Source organism: Apodemus sylvaticus, chromosome 19 (genome assembly GCF_947179515.1).
Source record: "Apodemus sylvaticus chromosome 19, mApoSyl1.1, whole genome shotgun sequence".
Classification (NCBI taxonomy): Eukaryota; Metazoa; Chordata; class Mammalia; order Rodentia; family Muridae; genus Apodemus; species Apodemus sylvaticus.
In genome coordinates, this window is record NC_067490.1 from 56372732 (window position 1) to 56396102 (window position 23371).

General features: G+C 43.5%; 2 pseudogenes; one reads left to right on the forward strand and one right to left on the reverse strand.

Moving 5' to 3' along the window:
- Positions 1-616: 616 nt before the first annotated feature.
- Positions 617-1615, reverse strand: LOC127669237 (vomeronasal type-1 receptor 1-like; annotated as a pseudogene).
- A 20950-nt stretch (positions 1616-22565) lies between these two features.
- LOC127670314 (uncharacterized) lies at positions 22566-22694 on the forward strand (annotated as a pseudogene).
- The last annotated feature ends 677 nt before the right edge of the window (positions 22695-23371 follow it).

The following is a 23371-nucleotide window of genomic DNA, read 5'->3' on the forward strand; positions in this document are numbered from 1 at the left end:
TGGCATGAACTCATCCAGTCCTGCTTGAACCAGAGATCCTGTTGGATCCTCATAGTGTGCCAGTTTCTGCCCCAAGTCTGCTCTGCCCTTGGGATATAATGGTACCACAGCCCACCTGCTTTACCTGAAGCACCGAAGCTTAGCCTGGTAGATGGTTTAACAGGATCTCAGCCAATGTGACTTCAGGATAAAAAACCTTCTCTGGAGACAATTTATATTGAATTAGCTCTCTTTATTAGGGGTGAAGAATGGCTGTTAAACCCTGGTGTGTGGGGAGTGTTTTGTGTTGAGTGTACATCATTTCCAGAGGCTGAGGTGCTTGAAATTCATCAGTCACATGAAGAAGAACTTGCACTGATAGCTGGGCTTGTCTTAATAAGGAGATAGGAAGTTTAAGGCAAAACCTGGCCACCAGGATCCATGACTATATTGCGTGGCAGACGTGGAAGTTGTATAGGCTACATACAAGGGTCCAACTCTGGAGAGGAGGGAACAGTCCTACTCCTTCCAGTCTCAGGCTTAGGTTCTCATGGGTTGGACACATCTTGACCTCACTCTCTTGCTCCAGACTTCTTACCCCAGTCATATGGCTTTGCAGCCCCACCATGAAGGGTCTTCAACAAGTACCCTTAGGATCCCTAAAGATCAACAGCAAGGGAGAAACGGTGGGCAAGCTTACAGTCAGAACTTCTTTGACATACCTCCCCCATAAATGAGTGTTCACAAAAGAAATGTGAAAGAAAGTACAAATACAGTCTAGAAGATAAAAGGTCACAAATGTGACCACCAGCATGACTGTAGTGTGGGCTGCTCTGGTCTCAGCATAGACTCTGAGCTTCTGATTGTGGTTGTGTATATAGTGCATTCTCTGGTGGTGTCTCTTCAGGTGAATCATCATAGAGAAAACTGGTCCAGATCATGATGCTGATAAATAAAATGTCCTGGGCAAACCGCAATAAGCTAATGCCAACACTGACAACAGAGAGGGATCAGATCCACTTACCTTTAGAATCAGTGACATTGTGTCTTTTCTGTGGACCGCTAGCATTCATTGGAATGTACGCATTATTTAAGACACTGAAAAACCAGCAACTGTAACAAAAATATCTCATGAACTTGGGGGTATTTCTCTGAGCATGACCCTTGTCCAATTACCAGGAACATGAGTGACAAACTGGTAGGTGGTCAGGGCACAGGTAGAACACATGTTTGTGCTTTGAGACACCATGTGAAAGAAGTATGAAAGTTTACCTGTGAGGTCAGTTGGAGGCTTCCTTGGAGCCAAAACTGTAATATGGTTTGGAAATGTCAAGAAGAGGAGATTGAAGGTATTGCCCACAGCTAAGTTTGATAGAATGACTTGAATGGGCCTCAGATGAGTGTCAGTCAAAACTAGAGATAAATTATGAAGAAACACAAGAATGTTGCCCACAGTCCCAACCTCAGCCTGGCAAAGCAAAAGTATCTGAAGAGCCACTTCTTCTGTAGTATTCAGGGTTTTATTTTGAGATAACATGGAGATAGCTTCATTGGATCAGGTAGGACACTGTTGTCTTCAAGAGTCTTCCCAATTATTTGAGATTTTCAATTGTTTTTGGAGTCTTTTATCTCAAGAATGTGGCCCTGCTTTGTCACTACAAGAGTTTTCTCTGAAAAAAACCAAGAATATTTAATTTACACTTATTTTGCTTCCTTTCCCTCATGATGGAATTGTGCATGTGATGGAACTCTATCTCTCATGTTCAACACCATAAACACATATTTCTACACATTATGGGTTCTGCATGTGTATACATGTATATCTGTAGACATGAGTGCATTTTTGCTCCATTGGAATTCAACATTATCTTTCAAAACAATGTGCTAAAAATAGTAATTTGTTGTTGAAGAGATGGTCCTAGTCTGCTCATATTTGAGGAACTGTATTTATGCAGTTTTGATTGAACAAGCAGGCAGAACAATCATATTCATAAGATAATTAAATATTCCAAAATATAATTAAGAGATGGGGGCATGGGTCAGTGGTGAAGAGCACTGGCTCCTCTTCTAGAGGACCCACACTCCATTGCCAGCATCTACATGACCCTTGTAACTGTATGTAACTCCAGTTCCAGGGACCTGGCACCTTCACATTCATACATACCATCAAAACACCAGTGCATATAAACTAAAAATATATCAAATAATTTAACAAATGATAATGAAAAATTAATATTCTTACTTTATATAAGAACTTGAATTAAGATCTTTATATAGAATGTTATAAAGAATGTTCCCTTAAAATAATCCAATCTGTGTTGATATACTTTTATAGTAATCATTGTTTAGAAAGAAAATATTTCTGAAAAAGTCAATAGCTTTCTGTTTATAAAGGACAATATTGATATATACCTGTAATATCTATTGTGAAGAAAACTGAGAGACCCAGGCATATCATTGATTCACAAATGTCCACATTTTAACTCTATTTCTAATGAATCTGATGCTGGAATTATATTGGATAAATGACCAGTTTTCATCAATCACAATCCAAAAACATTACTGTCACCTCTGTTAAAGTCTTTGCATACAGAGATTTTTTTAAAGCTCAGATTTTGAATGCTCCTGTTTAGTCTCCAACTTACATGGTTTATGTTGATTTTTATAAAAACAATAAGCTTTTATCCAACAACTAAAAATCTGTCATATCACATATGAAAGTCACATTAAAAGGCATTTTCAGATGAGTGCTGCACCATGACATAGACATTTCTTTTGCCTAGAGAAATCATTGACAAAATTATGTAAACTGTGGAGACAAAAACAAATTCCTTCTAATGATTAATGCTGATTTCATAATACACTGGACTGTAGGGAGGAGAATAGAACTTTAAACAGAAACATAAAGCTGCAGGAATCTTACCTACCACAAGGATGGGGTTTACTCACAGGGATGAAGGCCCGCTCCTAATCAGGTACTGGAGAAAAAGCTCTGATTTCATTTCCTGTTGAAGATCTTTTCAGTGTATCTGTTCCCTAAGACAGATCCAAAGGAATGGTGAAGTCTCATATCTTCCAGGAAGTGTTGTGCAGATGGCTGAATGAGGTGAGATATCAGAGCCCACAAAGGGACAGACGTCGCTTAGAGAGTCCAATACATTGTCATCTGTGTTGTTACTGGGCATGGCTTTATACAGCTTCTAGAATACCTCTAAATGGAAAACACATGTATCCCCAGTTCAAATCAATATGCTTTCCTTCTAGTAATCAATGATGAGGCCCAAGAGTTTTCTAGGTCATAGTGTGTAGAACAGAGGTTAAAACAAGTTTCCTTACTTTCTTTGGGGAAATCTAAGTTCAGAATTGGTGCTGTCATCAGGTGTGGAGAAGTGTACTACCAGGGAGATCAAGAGATTTGTTAGGTGTATTTCCAGGGACTGCATTACACTGTATACATTCACTGTTGCAAACTTGTGCTGACATCAGAAAGCCCATAAGCATGTTATCTGGAGTCTTGCATTTTCCTATTCTTGGACAAGGATATTTTAGTTTGACAAATCAAGCAACAGAAGCCTGTGTTAACTCATATGTCCTTGGGTTATTCCAATGTCCATTTGCTTTGAGGTAGATCATGACTCATTTTCTAATATACCATGAAGGCTTATTAGAAGTATAATAGGTTGTGATATTTTCTATAGAATTCTAAATGTAAATAATCAACTTTGTACATACAGTAAAGGATATGGGCTGAGCAATCATTGACTAATAGAGAGAACCATCCCTGTTCATCCCACTGTATTCACAGTAGCCATGAAATAGAACCAGGTTAATTGTCCATCAGTTAATGAATGGATCGCTATACAATGGGGATTATACATCTCTTAAGCAAAATGTAATTATGAATGTTTTAGGTAATTTGATGATTATGCATATGATACTCCACAAATTAAAAGAAATGTTCTGCATTTTCCCCAATTTTTAGACATTAGTTTTGAATCTTGAGTTATGTGTGTTTCACTTGGAATACTTTATAAAGGTCAGGAGTGAAGTAAAATACTGATGGTTAGGGGACTTTTGTTAGAACACAGTTGTTTAAAGGATGTAAGTAGACAATGGACTGTAGACAATCTATCTTGGAAATATAGCATGTATCAGAGAAAAGGAAAAGTTAATAATAATATTAAGGCTCCATTAAAACCTACTAGTTTACAATTTTAAAACATAGTTGATCTATTTCTATTTGTCATTTATATCGATATCAACTATATATCGTTTATATCTATATTTATCTCTCTCTCTCTCTCTCTCTATCTGTGTGTGTGTGTGTGTGTGTGTGTGTGTGTGAGAGAGAGAGAGAGAGAGAAAGAGAGAGAGAGAGAGAGTTATTACATTTTTTTTTTTTGTATATCATAACACATGGGCAATTTCCTGTGAGACATGTAGGGTATCTAGCCAGGCACTTTGATGTTATAGATCTTTTGTTGTAGTGTTCATTCCCATAGCTCTCAAATATATACATTATCTATACAGGTTAGAGGATATTCAACAGCCTTCTCACTACTCCAAAGTGTCTGTGGATTGTGTTAGTGATGCCAAAGGATAGACTCTCTTTGAGACTAGGGATTACCTAGTTACACTTTAGAATCAATGGAATAGCCTATTTTTTAAGTAACTAAAAATGAAAATTATAGTATTATTTAAAAACTACATACTTGAGTTATTTCTTTCATTTACATGGTATCAGAGGGGAAATTACTTATTCAATTTGTCTCCTTATCTCAACATGGATGCAATGATGTTGAGTGAAATATTTAAAAAGTGTGATTGGCACGTTCCCATGCTTGTGCCTCAAACCCTCTGCCCCAGGAACCATGCAATAGAGATTCATGGAGAGTCACTGTCCAGGAGCTCCTGAAACATCTCCACCTAGCTCGCTAGGTTCCTATTGGTGGGTTGCTACCACTCCAACCCCGTGCTTCAAATCCCTCACGACCTTTGTGGAGCACCTCAGGCAAACACACACTTGGCCACCATACCTTTCTCTCTTGAACCCAGATGAGGTGCAACATGGAGGAAAATGTAGCACAAACTTAGTTGAAAAACAATGATAACTCAGTCTTACAGTGCAGCAAATAAATGCAATCTTGTAAGCCTTAGTAAAATCTGATCCCTCTGGTGGAAGATCCTTGCAAATCCACCATGATACTAAGAAACTCTAACAGCTACATCTGACCTCTCTACTGACCTGGTTCCTAGAGGAATTAACTCTCTCCTGTTTCCTCTCTTTCTCTGTCCAACCAAGAAGTCCAGCCTACTCGCCCAGTGATGGGCACCTTCATTCATTAGGTGATTGGTTCACAAGAACAGCACCAGGCCCATCCATAACACAATGACACCAGTATCTAATATGCATAAGTAGCTGTTGAGCAGCCACAGAGAACTGGGTCTACCAGGAGGGAGAGCTGGGGATGAAAGAGGGACAGGCAAGAGAAAATAATGAGCCAAGAAAAAATTCATTCTGATCAAGTCTCAAAGTTTAATGTTCAGCTCTCAATATATAAGGGGAAAAACCCAAAGATCTTTCTTTGCTGGATTGAATTGCAAAGCAAGCTCAATGAACAGTTTGTTTTCTTGCAGGAAGCTGAAGTGGGGAGAAGGCCTGAGACTTCCATCTATGTTGGAAGACTCCACCCAGGTCAACAGAAGACCGATTGTGGTAGACAAATAAGGTTTGGTTAGCCCTCTCAAGATCAGGGGAAGGTCACACACATTGCACATACATCTAAACACACAATAAAAAAAAATAAATTAGTAAGACTTGAAAATTATGTGATGGAGACAGTCTAAATATCTTCTGCTTAGGTGAAGAGAGTTGTTGAGTTTAATGGTAATAAAATTAAAGGATAAAGTCACCAGAGAATCTAAGATGGTAGATGTCAGTTTGTCTCCTACAATCCCCAGGGTATATACTGAGTATACTTGCCTAAGCACCTCTGAAAATCAACAAGATAGATACACTCTTAGCCAACCTAACCAGAGGCAACTGAGACAGTATCCAAATCAAGAAAATCAGAAATGAAAAGGGAGACAAAACAACAGAAACTGAGGAAATTTAAAACCTCATCCTATCCAACTAAAAAAGCCTATACTCAACAAAACTGGAATATCTGGATGAACTGGACAATTTTCTAGTCAGATACCAAATACCAAAGTTAAATCAGGAGCAGATAAATGGTCTAAACAGTCTCATAACCCCTAAAGAAATAGAAGCAGTTATTAATTGTCTCCCAAACAAAAAAGCACAGGACCAGATGGGTTTAATGCAGAATTGTATCGGACCTTCAAAGAAAAACTCATAACAATTCTTTGTTAATTATTCTACTAATTAGAAATGGAAGGAACACTACCCAATGTATGGGTAGTGGCTATGTAGGCACAATTACTCTGACACCTAAACTGCACAAGACCCCCAAAAAGAAAGAGAACTTCAGACAAACTTTCTTATGATTATAGATGCAAAAATGCTCAATAAATTCCTGCAAAATGAAACCAGGAACTCATCAAAACAATCATCTATCATGATCAAATAGGCTTCATCCCAGGGATTCAGGGATGGTTTAAGATATGGAAATCCATCAACATAATCCACTATATAAACAAACTCAAAAAAAAAAACAAACAAACATGATCATTTCATTAGATGCTGAGAAAGCATTTGGCAAAATCCAATACCTCTTCATTATAAGTCTTAGAAATATCAGGAATTTAAGGCCCATTCCTAAACATAGGTAGAACAATATACAGCAAATCAGTAGCCAACAGCAAGCTAAATGGAGAGAAACTTGAAGCAATCCCACTAAAATAAGGGACCAGACAAGGCGGCACACTCTTTCCATACCTATGTAATATAGTACTTGATTTCCTAGCCAGAGAAATTAGACAACAAAAGGAGGTCAAAAGGATGCAATTTGAAAAGGAATAAGTCAAAGTATCACTATTTGCAGATGATATGATAGTATACTTAAGTGACCCTAAAAATTCCACCAAAGAACTCCTAAAGTTGATAAACAACATCAGCAAAGTGGCTGGATATAAAATTAAGTCAAACAAATCAGTGGCTTTCTTGCCCTCAAAGGATAAACAGACAGAGAAAGAAATTAGGGAAAAAACTCCCTTCACAATAGTCACAAATAATTTAAAATACCTTGGTGTGCCTCTAACAAAGCAAGTGAAAGATCTGTATTACAAGAATTTCAAGTCTCTAAAGAAAGAAATCAAAGAAGATCTCAGAAGATGGAAAGAACTCCCACGCTCATGGATTGGCAGGATTAATATATCAAACCTGGCCATCTTGCCAAAAGCAATCTATAGATTCAATGCAATCAATCACCATCAAAATTCCAAATCAGTTCTTCATAGATTTAGAGCAATTTGCAAATTCAAGTTCTTAGCTTATTCCCTAATGTAGTTTATGACATCCCTAGTTATATGAAATTGAGATTGTGTGTGGACATTCCTTGTGCGCTCCAGAGCTCTTGCTATGAGGTTGTTGCCTGATGCCCCAGGAGTTCTGACATTATCAGCTGGTGTGGACCATTTTTCAATCAGGAGATGTTGTGAAAACCTGCAATAAGCAAGACTTCTGAGTTTCTCAGTATAGTTCAGACATGCACAGTAGTGCTCTTTTTATTCTATTCTCTATGAGGAGTGACTATGGCCATTGAGGTGTGTCTAGCCTGTGGCCTGAAGACCACTTGCATTTAGGGATAGCTATGAATGTGAACTCAACACACTTCACACACACACGCACACACATACACTCACTCATGAACACATGCACTGGTGTTTGCACAAGCACACAAAATTAAAATTCTAAAAAATAATGAATGCATAGGAAAATAGAAACATTTAATAAAGCAATACAGTCTGAAAACTTCCTGCTATTATGAAAATTTCATCCAAATGATTATCAAACAAGGAACCCTGGGTAGGAAAAAAAGTAAAATAATACTTTCATATTCGGGCTAATAGAGTCCAAAGGGAAAGTGGAATACTCTAGAATGTTATTTTGTAAACATAATGATTACAGAAGATCAGAGTACTTTTTCTAAAATTTATTCTCTTACATCCCAGTATCAACCACTCCTTCCTCCCAGGGCCCCGCCCTCATACAGCCTCTACCCCCTTTCCCCTCCCCTTCTCATCAGAGAAGTGGGAGGCCCCCTCGAAGCCCAGGTGTCAGAGCTCTTAAAATCAAATGACAGAAGGCAGCTTTGCTAATTCTGGTGGGATTTCTTTCATGAAGTTTCCTCCAAGGCATAAACATTCTAAACTCCACAAGTTCTGGATCTCTGCGGGCTGGGATGTTCTGCAGCCGGTTGCCGCCCAGGCTGAGGGTCTGCAGCTCCAGCAGCTAGGCGGGCACCACCTGGTAGCAGCCGCCTCTAAGGTTGAGCACTGGAGGCTGCAGCAGACAGAGTGGCGGCCAGGCAGCGAGCCTGGGCAGCCAAGCTGGTTGTGTGCAGGCCGCTCAGCGGTGGCAGCTCGGGTCCCAGCGCCTGAGCTCATTGCCGCCCCCTTCTGTCCAGGAGCTGGAGGTGCAGGAAGCCGCCACCCAGAGCCTGCGGCAGTGACGTCAGGCCATCGTAGGGCAGAGGCAGCCACAGCAGCCTCTTCCGCGGGCCCTGCTGCTCCTCGGTGCACACCTCCAGCTGACTCCTGGGCCTTGGCCAATGCGCTGAGCAGGACCATTTGAGTTCGGCCTCCCCGGGCAAGCAAGGCCTCCTCCATCCTGCTGGATGCCAGGCCACAAGCCTAGGCAGTCCCCCAGAGCTGAAGCAAGCGCCCTGTTGGAAGTAGGGAGGCCTGGCCTGGGTGCTCACCCACACACGCAGCCCTCCCCTAACTTTTTCTAGTTCCTCTTAAAAATGTTTCAGTTTTAAAATTTTATGTGAATGGACTTGTGCCTGCTTATATGTCTATGTACTACATGAATTCAGGGTCTGCAGAGGTCATTAAAGGGTGGCTGATACCCTGGGACTAGGGACACATATGGTTGTGAGCTGCCATGTGAGTGCTAGGAACCAAATATTGTTTCTCTGCTAGAACAGGATATGCTCTCTCCTAAACTCTTAATTTTTTCTATTTATTTATTTATTTATTTACTTACTTACTTACTGATTCACTTTACAAACTGTTTGCACCCCTCCACTTCCCCTTTTCCTCCCAGTCTCCCTCACCTCTCCCTCTCACATCAGAGAAAAGGGAAGTCCCTCCTGGGTACCAACCCACCCAGGCACCTCAAGTTACTGTGACACTTGGCACAGCCTCTCCCACTGAGGCCAGACAAAGCAGCCCAGTTAGGGGAACAGGATCCACAGTCAGGCATCTGAGTCAGGGACAGCCCCCAATCCAGTTGTTGGGGGTCCTACATGAAGACAAAGCTGCACATCTGCTACATAAGTGCAGGGGCCTAGGTCCAGCACTCCTATGTTCCTTGGCTGATGCTTTGTCTCTTGGAACTCCCAAGGGTATTGGACAGTTGACTCTGATGGTCTTCTGTGGAGTCCCTATCCCCTAAAGGTTCCCCAATCCTCCCCACAACTCTTCCATGACTTCCTGAGCTTGATCTCACATTTAGCTGTGAGTCTTCTCATCTCTTTCAGTAGCTGCTGGGTGGAGCCTCTCAGAGGACAATTAGTGTGAATCCAGGCTGACAGATACTAACACAGCCTGAGGCTCCAAGGTAGGAAGGCAGGCCTATGATGTACTATTGATCCTTGGAGGACAGATCAGCACATTTATGTCTGTTTTACACAGGGCACCTATTTATCTAGGCCAGCAGTGACAAACTTAGCTGTCAATAGTGTCTTCACATCTTCTATCATTGTGACAAGGCTTTGACCAACAATGAGGTATCAAAGCCTCACAATGTGGCCGTGTGAATCCACTGTCCATGCAGTCACAGTAGTAGTTGTTTCCTCCATCCACACACAGATATCCATGGAGTCATGACTGACTATGTCACATCATCAAAGTTGAGTTCCAAGTGGTCTCCAAGAAGTCTAGGTGCACAGTCACAGAAGTGAGTCCCAAGAGCATCCTGACTCATGGGGCATCATGTAGACACAGCTGGGATCCACACCCATCAACTACCAACTCACAGTTCACTATAGAATACTCTCAAGGACAGACTCATGTGTCTACTCACTGAAGTCTCCCAGAGTTTTAAACATTGTGGGTTTTTTTGTATGTATGTATGTATGTAGGTATGTATGTATGTATGTATGTGTGTCTACGTATGTGTGTCTATGTATGTACGTTTATATGTATGTATGTATGTATGTATGTGTATGTATGTGTGTATGTGTATGTATGTATGTTTATGTATGTAAGCATGCATGTATGTGTATGTATGTATGTGTGTGTGTGTGTGTGTGTAGGTGTTTGAACATTCTCCTGTGGGTGCCACAGAGGTTAGAAGACAACATTGCAGCCTGTGGAGCTGCTGTTACAGATGTTTGTGAGGAATCTAAGATGGATTTTGGGAGCTGAACCCCAGTCCTCTGCAAGAGCAACAAGTACTCTTGACTTCTGAGCCTTCCTTCCAGCCCTTTAAAGGAAAATTTTAGTTAGTATGCAAATAACAGGATTCACAATTACATTTTATACACACGTTATAACACTTTGTTTTGTCCGTCTTCCTCCCACCACCCTCCTCCCTCATCTTCCTCCCACCACCCTCCTCCCACCACCCTCCTTCCTGCAGCATGCTGCCTTTTTCTATCACTTTCCTTCATCTAAATAATGACTTCTACTTTCTTTCCTTTTCTTTTATTGAAGAGAGAATTTTGTTTTTTCTTCACATAACATTCTGATCACAGTCTTCCTTCCCTCTACTTCTCCCACTCCCTCCCTACCTCTTCTTCCACCTGGATCTACTCTCTTTATACCATTAGGAAAAAAAAACCAGACTTCTAAGAAGGAATACTTCTAAGAGCTATGAAAACATGAAATGTAATGATTACAATAAAAACCTGTTATACTGGAGTTGTACAAGATAAACAAAGAGAAGGAAAAGTGCCCAAAAGATGGCGTAAGAATCAGTGACACACTCATTCACAGACTCAGGAATCCCATAACAAACCTACATTTGCACTCATAATATATGTGCAGAGGACCTTGTGCAAACCTGTGTGGGTCCTGAGCTTGCTGCTTCAGTCTCTGAGTTCATACGATCTTTGCTCCTGTTGATTGAGAGGGCCTGTTTTCTTGGTGTCCTTCAACCCCTGCTGGCTGTTACACTCTTTATGCCTCCACATCCATGGGGTTTCCTGAGCCCTCAGGGGAGGGATTTAGTAAACATAACCAATGTAGGGCTGAGTTTTTCTAGCTCTCTCAGTCTCCTCATGTCTGGCTGTGGGTCTCTGTATTTGTTTCCATCTCCTGCAGGAGGAATTTTCTTTGGTGATGGCTGAGCAAAGTGCCGATCTGTGAATATGACAAAATGCCATTAGGATTAGTTTGATGGCCACTTTTTTCTTTTGGACGAGTATCATTTGGTTTTGCCCCTTTATTACTCAGTCTCAGGTATCTGGCCACCCAACCAGAGTTGGGTGTGGGTTCCTTCTTGTGGAGTGGGCCTTAGGTCAAACCAGACACTGACTGGTTACTCTTACAAACTTTCTGACTCTATTGCACCAGCATATCTTGCAAGCAGGGCACCATTGTGGATGACTTGGTGTTTATGTTTTGCTTTTTGTAGCATACAGAGTACCTTCCTGTACCAAAGGCAATAGAACATAGGGTTAAAGGCTTTGTGTAGGTATATCAGCTTGGTTTCTCCATGTTAATTGAATTGCTTAGTTCTTTTCAGAAATGGTCTCTGCTGTCAGCAAGCTATAGTCCTGAAAATAACCTGGGCTGCTTGGATATTCTCACAAGACAGCTCTGAACAAGTCAATTCGATATAACCTAAGCCCAGGACTGGAAACTTCATTTGGTGAGAAGAGATGGCCATTGGGACTCTGTCTCTCCCATTATTTGATGATTTCATTTAGATCACACTTATATATGTATACATTTTAGGAAGATTCTACTGTACAGGTTTCCATACTACCCCTCAAATGGCCCTTATATTAGACATCTCTCCTCTCCAGTTCCCCACTTGATCTTCCCATTCCAGTCCCCCTCAATGGTAACTATCTATTCTACTTCTCTTTCCTAACACAATCTAGCTAGACCCCCACTGTCTCTAAATCTATACCTAATTTCTGTGGTTCTACTGATGGTAACATTGACTCAACAGGTAATATCCACATATACTGGAACATGTAATATTTATTTGGGTGGGTTATTCCACGCAGGAGGTTTTTCTCTATTTTGTTTTCCTTTTAATTCCACTCACTTACCTATGAGCTTCATGATGACACTTTTTTAAACAATTATTTTTCCCATCTGCTGCCGGAAGAAGCCTTTCTGATGATGACTGGACAAGGCACTGATCTGTGACTTTGCTAGAATACAATTAGGAATCATTTCATTAATTTTTTTGTGCCTGTTGTGTTTGGGTCTACTGGAGGTTTAAGGGTGTTGTAGCAGGATCTTGAGGGAGACCTAGTCTTATCTTACTAAGGAACTGCCACACTTACATCCATAGTGACTGTACAAGTTTGTATTCCTTCCAGCAATGGATGAATGTTTCTCTTTCTCCATATCCTTGTCAGGATAACCTGACACTACTTTATTGATCCTAGTCATTCTGACAAGTATAAGATTAAGTCTTAAAGTAGGTTTGATTTGCTTTTCCCTGATGTACAAAGGATGCTGAACATCTCTTTAAGCGTTTTCAAGCCATTTGAAATTCCTTTTTGATGAAACTGTTTAGATCTATACCCTATTTTAAAAAAAACCTGCATTGTTCTATTGATACTTGAGTTCTTTGTATATTTAGGATAGAAGCCCTATGTTGGATGTGTAGTTCATAACAATCTTTTTCTGTTTGTGGACTGCTGCTTTGTCCCAATGACTGCATTTTTTTTCTGTTTTCAGTTTCACAAGGTCCCGTTTATCAGCTATATATCTCATTATCTGTACCAACTATCTTTTTTTTTTTTTTTTTTTAGAAAATCTTTCCCTGTGCAGATACATTCAAGGCTATTTCCTTCTTTCTCTTCTGTTAGGTTCAGATTCAAACTCCTGCATCCATCTGGGGCCACACTTTGTACACAGTGATAAATGGGGTTCTATTGTCATTCTTCTACATATAGCCATCAAGCATGACCAGCACGCATTGTTATAGATGCTTCCCTTTTCCCAGTGTGTATTTCTGGTTTTTTGTTGTTTTTAATAAAAAAAAAAAAACAGGTGTCCATAGGCGTGTGGATTCATATCTGAGTCTTTAATTTGATTCTATTGATCAATATATCTGTTTCTTTTGCAGTACCATGCTATTTTTATTACTCCAGCTCTGAAGCACAACTTGAAACCAGGGAGAGTGATACTTCCAGTAGTTCTTTATAATCCAGGATTGTTTTAGCTTCCCTGTGATTTTTGTTTTCATGTGATGAAGGGCCCATCTTAACACTACACACTTGATTTTGCTTTCAGATTCTGTTTTATGTTTAACTTGCCATCTGAAATAACTCAGCTACTGGAAAAATACCAACTTGTTTTAAAAGCCATGTCAGCCTGGTAACAATCCCAGTTCTCCTTGGCAAATAGTCACTTCCCTCCTAGCAACAACCTATCAGTTCTTAAGTACCTAATGTCTAAAGTAGGTTGATTTAGCTAGCAAAGTAGATTTAGCTAGCAACCATTGTTCATACCAAGCTGAAATCATCACTAGCTAATAGATGAGAACCAAGCAAATGTCAACTGCCCATGTGACTGCCACGTTGGAAAGTTGCTCACCCTGCTATCATGATAAATAGGCAAGGTTTGTACCAGCACTGGACCTTCCACAGTTTTCAGTGTGCTTAGAGATTTGGGGGTCTGTGCTTGAGCTGGAATAAAGACTCTTTGGCTTTGCATAGATGTTGGACACCTGGTGGTCTCTGATGATCTGTGGGGACAATTCGATCTGGGCATAACACCATATACGATAATAGTAAATATTAAAAGTACAAAAAGAAGGCCAGGAGGCTGAGGTCTGACAGACTCCCTGACAACCTCTTCACACACACACACACACACACACACACACACACACACACACACACACACACACACCCCATGAGTGAGAACAAGAGGTAATTTCCCAGGGTCACCTTGCTCACAGGGAACTAACCAGACTAGGTGAGATGGATTCTAAATCTGAGCTTCTGCCTGGGAGGGACTGGAGCTGCATCCCAAGGCATGGATTTCTGGAGAGTATCCTGAGATCTTGGGATCTTCCTCTACCTGCTGAGGCCTCTCAACTTCATGGTGTACCTGTGCCCTGCCCCCAAAACCCCTGCCTCCTACACTCCCACACTCCCACACTCACTCACACAAACATCTCTTTGACAGCTTCTACATCTGAAACTGACAGATGTGCAAGGTAGCAGCTTGGTGCCACCTATGCAGATGAGACCCAGCTTTTTGAATGAAAAGGAATTATTTCCAACAAGGCTCAGGGTGTGTGTGTGTGTGTGGGGGGGGTGTATGCATGTGTGTAACTGTACTTGTGAAAGTATAAGTGTGAGGCTTCTTCCATCATCAAAATCTATCTTACTGTATCCCAGAATCTTACTGCATTCCCTCTCTAGGTTCCCTGTTTCCCTCTTTTTCCATCATTGTTTTTCTTACCTGTCACAGTCTAGCTTTGTTTCTGTGTCTGAAAGCTCCAGAAATAAAGAGATAATTTTCTGGTTCTAATTTTGTCTCTGGTCCCTTTTGGGTCTCATGAAGGTCTTGGGGACATAGCTCAAACATTAAGACCCGAGTACAGGTTTCTAGGTGTCTTTTAAAAAGCTGGGTGCAATGGTAAACATATATATATATATACATGTAATCATATATATATATGTGTCGTCTGTGTGTCTGTGTGTGTATCTGTGTGTGTGTGTCTGTGTATGTATCTGTATATATGTACATATGTATACTTCTAAGTATGTATACATGTATATGTGTGTGTATCTGTATATGAATATATACATACATGAATAGGTGTGTGTATTTGTATACATGTACATATTTTTATATGTTTGTCTATATGTATATTTATGGGTGAATGGGTGTATATGTAAATTTATGTATCATAAACCACACACACAATACATGCACTCACAGAACAAACAGCCAATTTTCTTCTAGAACATAGTGCTTCTGTCCTGTTATTTGCATGGGGTCACTCTGGTAGCCATTCACTCACTCATTTTTCAGCAAAACTCAGCAAATGGAATCTAGTTAAAGGTCATGGAATATAGCTTCTTCAGGAAGTGTTCGGTAAATACCAATCCTAAGTGCTGTCCTGCCTGAGCAGGCAGTCCTTAGGGGCTAGAGTGTATACCAAGACTTCTGAAGGTCTTGAGAGCACGCCGCAGGTCTGGGAGGAAGTTGGACCCCATCTTTAAGGGAGACTCTAGGTCACATGCAAGAAGGTCTATCAAGGTCGATACCCCAAAACAAGAGAGGACTTTTTCTTCTCACCACTTCAAAAAAAAATTAAAATCCACACACAAAAAAAAATGAATTCCAGTCTTCAAATTCCAGCTAGGGCTATTAGGTTTGGAGGTGCTGTTTCCTAAGGGGCAAAAGAGACAGGGGTGAGAATATCTGGGGAGGAAGGTGACTCAGACCTCCTAGGGTGTGTTCTAAGATGTCTGAGAGTTGCCCAGCACCTGCCCCAGTCTCCAAACTCCAGAAACAGGGTAAGCATGATTCCTCTTCCTTTCTTCACCTTCTTTTAACCCCTCTCTCCACCTGGCCAGAGGAAGGCAAAACCATGGAACTCAAGAACACTTTGCTAACATTTGAATGTCCTCTAGCCTGACTCCTCCCCACTTCTTTCGTTTTCTCTTGTGTTTTAAGACAATCTCTTGTAGCTCATGCTGCCCTCCTTAGATAGCCTCTTGTAGCACACGCTGGCCTCTAACTTGCTGTGTAGCCAAAGCTGACTTTGAACTCTTGTTCCCACCACTCAAGTGCTTACCATGCCAAGTTTTATCTCCTTGAGAACCTCTGGAGAGAGGCCTGCTATCTGTACAAACAGACTTCTCTAATTGGAAACCTGTTAGAAAATTCTTCTGCAGACTGAAATGAAAACTAGACTGGCCCATGCTTGTCTTCAGGCTCAGGGGAGCTTCTGGGTTCTTCCTTGTTACCTGGCATCCGCTGGATTGCTAACTGGACCCTTCTGGAACTGGCTCTCCTCCTGGCTGTGGTTTACATGTGATCATTGCGGTCTGAAGGAGCCTAGACTGATCTTGAGAGACCTAATCTTTTAAGTTCAGACTCCATTTTAGAGCACCTGACCTAAGTTTGAACTCAGGTAAACTAACAGGCTGGTACCTAGCATTAGTTTCTAAGTTGCCCCCCAGTTTCTAGGTTTATAATCAAGAAGGCCAGAGTTTCCAGGTTATACCCTCAACAAGACCAGTGTCTTCAGGTTATTCCTCCAACAAACCCGTACCCCTTAGCCACCCCTTGCCTAATGACCACCAATGCAGAGAGGAGCAGAAGTTAAGTCTATGATACGACTCCCAGAACCAGCCAATTATGTTAAAGGCCACAGCAGCTTCCTAATTAGATGCTTGCACACATACTCCCTGCTTGCTGCTTACTATAAAGCCTTGCCCCATAGACATTCAGGGCTCCCCAACACCAAAACCATCCTTTGTGATGGTGGTGCATTGGGGGGGGGGGGGGTTGTCCAAGCTATCTCAAATGCAATAAAGACCCTGCTGTGAGTTGCATCATATTGGCTCCTGTGTGTGTTTTAGGGGACCACCAACATTTCCCTGGCACAACAATTTCATAGCAGATGAGCTGAATGGAGGAACAAGAAATATCATGAGTGTGTATATAGAGCATTTTGTAGATAACATGAAGAGACCCAACATAGATTGAGAAGGTAGAAGTAAGCCTAGATCCTGGTCCTGCCTCTCTTGGGCATTATACTATTTTGCCTCTGTGTCTCTAGGATCCTGTCCTAGTCCAAAGAGGTACAGACAACTAGATCTCACCCCTTAGTTGCTCACACAGTCTATCTCATGTTGCTACCTTCTGACCACTGAAATCTGAAGTTTAGAAGAAGGGCAGGGTGTTATTGTATTAGGTTGGTCAGATAAGACAAGTTTTCAGAAAATCAAATACCCATTAGTTCCCATAAGATCAGGCCCCTCTCTTAACCATCCCAGCACCATTTCTGCTTTCCATTCAGTATTCCAGCACAGCACAGCCTGAGATGATCACCACTCAACAATGTTGTTGCTTGGCTTTGAACATTTATTGTGTTCGTCCTCTATACAGCTTAGCTGGGTACTGGGGATACATGGAGGAATAGTATGTGTCCCTTGAGGGAGAAGCCAACAGCTAAACATATAAAGGTATTTTATTTTTTATTTTAAATTTTAGTTAATTTTTATGTGTATCAGTGTTTTAGGCCACCTGCTAATCAGGCAACTCCAAAGGCTGAGTACCTCTACCCTGACTGCTCCTACCTCTTGGGAGTTTGTAATTTTCTTGCAAAGTGAGGAGCCATGACTAGAGGGGGCACTATAGTTTTTGGATTCTTTAATGAGAACATAGATCAGACGCTCCTCCTTGCCCAGCCTCTGGATAGGTACCAGCTAGGTCTGGCGATAGCAATGTCAGTACCAGCCACCTACTCTGGGCATAGCTCAGCACCCTCAGGCTGGGTTTCTCAAGAGCAATGACCTGGTACAGCATGGGTCTGGCAGCCTTCCCTGCACAGTAGAGCCCCCAGACCTTGAAGGACTGCTGTGCACAGAGATGAGATGGTAACCACAGTCCTGCTGAGGCCAGGGCTATCTGGGAAGGCATTTGGGGTGCCTGAGGTCAAGCGGAACATGGAGGACAGGTTGAGAGCACAGGAGTTCACCTCAGCTAAGTCCTTCTCATTAAGGAAGCCTTTGTACACATACCCATTAGTGCCTGAAAAATCAAACAAACAAACAAAACCAAATAAAACATGATGTGACCAAGCTGGCTCTGTCAGTCAACAGGGTCTCAAGTGAGGGACTGAGGATTGAAAACAGACATCATCCTTACAGGACTCCAGCCCACATAGAGGCTGAAGTAGCTTTATTCTTTCCCAGCCTTCTTTTATATTATTGTATGTACTTCCAAAACTCATCGTCAGTTCTTAGATCAAAGACAAAGTAATCAAGCAAAGTAGTAAACAAGGAGATTACACAATAAAGTCACCATGCAGAGAGATCGCATAAGGAAGGAATTCAGCAAAGCTGTAAGCAAAGCCCCACGGTCACTGTTTCTAATGCTCCTATCTCCACCTTCCTTGTCCAAGCCCAGTGACAAATGCCAAGTTCCTAGAATTGTTGAGAGCACCAAAAGCTAACAACAACGATGGGAGAAATGTCACAGCAGCCATGGTGTTCTTCTCCTTGGGCCTTCAAAACTTCCTCCCCATAGCTCTTGGCTATCCCTCTGCCCCAACTCTGCGGACACCCCTAACGCAAGCTAAGAATATACCTGAATGTTCTTTAGAAAAGCAGAGGGATTTGCTCAAGATGTCTTGAACTCACACACCCGCCAAGAGGTTCTTTAGAAAACCTGGTTAGGTTCTTCCTTCAGTGACACAGGTACATCTTCTCTCCTCTTGGACTTCAGACTTTTGGGGGCTTGCCCTCCAATACCCAAAGGGCATAAGGTGAAATCATCCAGCACCAGTTTGGTTGGGAGTCTCACCTGCCTTGATGAAGTGCAGGTGATGCTATCCCTCAGGCCTAGGGAGCTCACTCACATTTCACAGCAACTGCTGCAGGCTGGCCTTGGATCCCAGACTGGAGGACCCACCACTCCTCCCGAGTGGCACAAACAGTTCCCGCTTTCCCACCAGAAACTAGTGAACGCTGGCTGGACTCAGGCCGACCCCCTCAGGCACCCAAAAGCCAAAGTATGGCCTGGAGCTGAGAAAACAGGCTTAATCATTCTCTAAGTGAAAGGACGCGACTAACAGTCGGTTAGCGGGGCAAGGAACAGGCACAATTAGCAGAAGGGAGCCTCCAAACACGGTGGAAGAGGAGGGTGGCGGCGACATTTTTGTCTCTCTCATTCTGTTTTCTGTTTCATGTTCCTCTCCTCCTTGCCACCACCGCTGCCTGCCCTCCCGCCCTCACTCACCAGCCCGCCCACCCACTGTCCCCTTTTCAAAGACTAAATACAGAGTTAAATTTAAAAAGTGGTAGGATGGTTAAAAATCCCATTTCTGTCTTTGCTTCCTTGCTTGCTATTTGTTTGCTTGTTTGTTTGTTTGTTTGTTTTTGTTCTGTTTTGTTTTTCTAGGAATACCTTTTCAAAGTGATTTGTTTTCACTTTGGCCAAAAAGTAATTATTTTTTGCACTGCTTTCCTTTGGTCATGTGAGTGGTGGTGGTGGTGGTGGTGGTGGTGGTGTGTGTGTGTGTGTGTGTGTGTGTGTTGGTATATCTGTTCTTTTACTTCCTTCCTTCCTTCCTTCCTTCCTTCCTTCCTTCCTTCCTTCCTTCCTTCCTTCCTTCCTTTCTACCAATAGCTTATCTGCCTATTTCCAGTTCCTGACTGCTGGAGTTATTGAGTTTATACAATACAGAGTTCAGCAAGGGAACCAGGGATACACCTGGGGGTCTGAGATCATCAGAGATCAGCATTAGTGGCAAAGGGGGATTTCCGCCCAAGGTGGTTAAAAATAGAATATATTGCCAGACAACTTGGGAAGATGGGGAGGAGGAGGAGGGGAATAACAAATGCGATGATGTTTAAGATAATTTTGATAGACTCCCTCATTCACAGCAGCACTCAGAGGAAAAAAAAAAGGCTAAGAGCCTGCCTCAGTGAGACCATGTGTCTGGGTCCCAGAGGGTTAGGGAGGCATAACATGGTTCAAGAAGCTGCAATTTTGGTGAAGGTCTGTAAGTATCCTTGTAGTTTATAAGATGGCCTTCTGTGGTAAATCAGACAGCTAGAAGGAGTACTGTATTCCTACAACTCAAATCCAGCCTAAATTCTTAATACTATTACATACTGCTAGACAAGATACAGTGTATAATCTCTATTGTTAAAAGTCCTATGTTGGATACAGAGGAGCTTGTCCCTAATGCCAGCAATAAAGAAACAGAAGCAGGTTGGAGAATGGCCTGCTCTTCACAGTAGTTATAGGCCAGCTGCATCTACATAGTGAACTCTACTCAAACAAACAAGCAAGCAAGCAAACAAACAAATAAATTTAAAAAAATCAATTCATATTTGAAATTTTGGATTTGGCTCAGCTGAAAAGACTGTCCCTGGAACACACTAATAAAAGTTAAGGGAAAAAACACATAGAAAAAGAAAGACGGCAGGAAGCCTGGAAGGCAGGAGGCTGGAAAGCAGCAGGCTGGAAGTCTGTCCCCACCATCACAAGACCCTAGATAGAGTTCCCATATGAAAAGTAACTCTACTAACTGAAGATTTACCTGGTGTCATAACAAACAACTTACCCAAAATGTAAATGTGAGGAAAACATATTTGTTCAAAGACTGTGGCAGACGACTAAACACATGGACAGAGGAAGTCACAGGTGGGAGAGGGCAAACTTGCTCGGGCCTGTGGAGAGGATGACAGGCAAGGAAGAAGAGACCTCTGAGCCGCAGGCAGTCATGAATGGGGAAAAGCTGGCAATCTATTGTCAGGGCCCCAGGAGCCTTCAAAGGCAGACAAAGGAGGGATGCTGGGGGATGAACACAATATACACTGCTTGAGGCAGCACAGGCTTGGGTGTCTGGGCTCAGGATTCCTGTGGGATCCATTACAGAGAGCTGGCAAGCACAGCAGAATCATGGGGATTGTAAGCAACAGTCACCTTAATGTACAGCAACACAACCCTGTCCCCATTTGACCAAGCCCAGATTGGACTCTAACACCCACCCAAACCACACGGGGATTCCACCTTGCCCAGTAAGGGGGGCAGAAAAGGCTACTCCACCCCTCGCCCTCGCCCTCTCCTTGGGAGGAGTCCCCGAGGAACCCAGCCACCACCCACCTCTTTAGCCTGCCTTAAGAGGTCTAGGGAGCTGTGGGGGCCAGTGACAATGTGTCTGCTTGTGTCTTGTGTCTCTGTCTGTCTGTCTGTCTGTCTGTCTGTCTGTCTCTGTCTAATGTTGCAAGGGTGAATATTGAGAGGATTAGCACATTTATGTGTGAGTGAATTGGTAGACCCTGGTGCGTGAGTTCATGTGCTGGTATGTGTGGGTGTAAGAGCAAGAAGGAGACTGTGTGACGGATGTGAGTGTGTGTTGTCATCCTACCTTCTGCTAATGTGCCTCTGTGTGTGTGTGTGTGTGTGTGTGTAGCATGAGGGCCCTTCCTGCATACTTGCTCTTATCAGCCAGTACACACAATTGTGTGTGTGTGTGTGTGCGTGGGGGATTGGGTGGGTGTGCCAGCCCGCTAGTGTGGGAGTGCTGTGTGTATATATGTGTGTGTATGTGTGATGGCATGTTTGCTTTGGGGCTGGAAGCGCTCGCACGGGCCCGCGCAGTGCGATCATGCTTGTGAGTGCGTGAATGTGCGTGTGTGCGCAGGCATGTGTGTAACCAGTCCTCAAGTTCCCACTTCCGTGCATCAGTAGTGTGTCTGGGCCGTCGCGCTTTCTCGCCCGTGTGCGCCCGCGAGCCCTTGCTTGTGTCAGGCGCATTGTGCCCCTGTGTGGGTATTGTGTGTGCGCCTGCTCGCTCCAAAGGGAGGGCAGGGAGAGTGCCTGGCTCCTGGGCTAGCCTGTGCTGCTGGGTGTGGCTGTGCAGATGCTGGGTGGGATGGGATGCCAGCCATCCACAGTCGGTCGAATTCCCGTGCGTGTCCAGGCTGAGGGTCCCAGTCCGGGGATGGACGGAGGGAGAGAGGGACAGAGGGACGGACGGTGCAGTGAGCGAGGTGGGGCCCAGCGTCCCCGATTCGAGATTCCAGAAGCTGGACCGTCCTCCTAGTCCTCCTCGTGCATCTGGGGCAAGAGGAAGTCACGGGTGGGTGAGGACGCTGGTCCAAGAACCTTCAAGGAGGGAAGGGGAGGGGAGGCGAGGGGAGGGGAGGGGAGGGGAGGGGAGGAGCAGGAGAAGGAGAGATCTCTGTGGGGCCAAGGCTGGCACTCACTGTCTGGGCCCTTGCTCCATCCGGGTGGCCAGAGGAGGGCAGAAGGGGTTCGGGGAGGTTGTAGGCTGGCAGTGTGGGCTGGCGAGTGTATGTGGGGCTCGGGCCGGGCCGAGGGCCGTGCGTGCGTGTGTGTGTGTGTGCCTGCGTGCGTGCGTGCGTGCATTTCTTGGTGTGCGGTGCGGTACAGTGCATTTGTCTGCGGGGCCTTGGACTCGCGTGGGCTCGGCGTCGGGTGGGCGGGCAGGCGGGCAGGCGGGCGCCGGCAGCAGGCACTTGGGGCTTTCCCGAGTGGCAGCCGTCGTCTAAGGCCATACCACCCTGAACGAGCCCGATTGTGCCCGATCTCGTCTGATCTCGGAAGCTAAGCAGGGTCGGGCCTGGTTAGTACTTAGATGGGAGACCACCTGGGAATACCGGGTGCTGTAGGCTTTTTGGACTCCGCCCCGTCGTGTCCTCTCTTGCTTTTGGTCACTGTCAGGACCACAGCCGGCCACTCAGGTTTCTTTGGGGTGGGGGGCGTTAGAGACAGGGTTTCTCTGTGTAGCCCTGGCTGTCCTAGAACTCACTCTGTAGACCAGGCTGGCCTCGAACTCAGAAATTCACCTGCCTCTGCTTCCCACTGCCCAGTGCACCCCACAATCTTATCTGCATATTTCCAGCTCCTGACTTCTAAAACTACTGAGTTTATTACATAATACAGTGTTCAGCAAGGCAGGCAGGTACACACCTGGGGAGAGAGAGAGAGAGAGAGAGAGAGAGAGAGAGAGAGAGAGAGAGAGAGAGAGAGAGAGAGAGAGGAGAGAGAGAGAGAAAGAGAAAGAGAGAGAGAGGAGAGACAGAAAGAGAGAGAGGAGAGAGGGGGAAAGAGAGAAAGGAGAGGAAGGAGAGAGAGGGAGGAGAGACAGAGAGAGAGAGGAGAGACAGAGAGAGAGGAATGAGAGAGGAGAGACAGAGACAGAGAGTGACAGAGAGAGAGAGAGAGAGAGAGAGAGAGAGAGAGAGAGGGGAATGAGAGAGAGGAGAGACAGACAGACAGAGACAGACAGAGAGACCATAAACCAGGCACCAGCACCACCTTCCCTTGATTGTTTTATCCCAGGTTAATA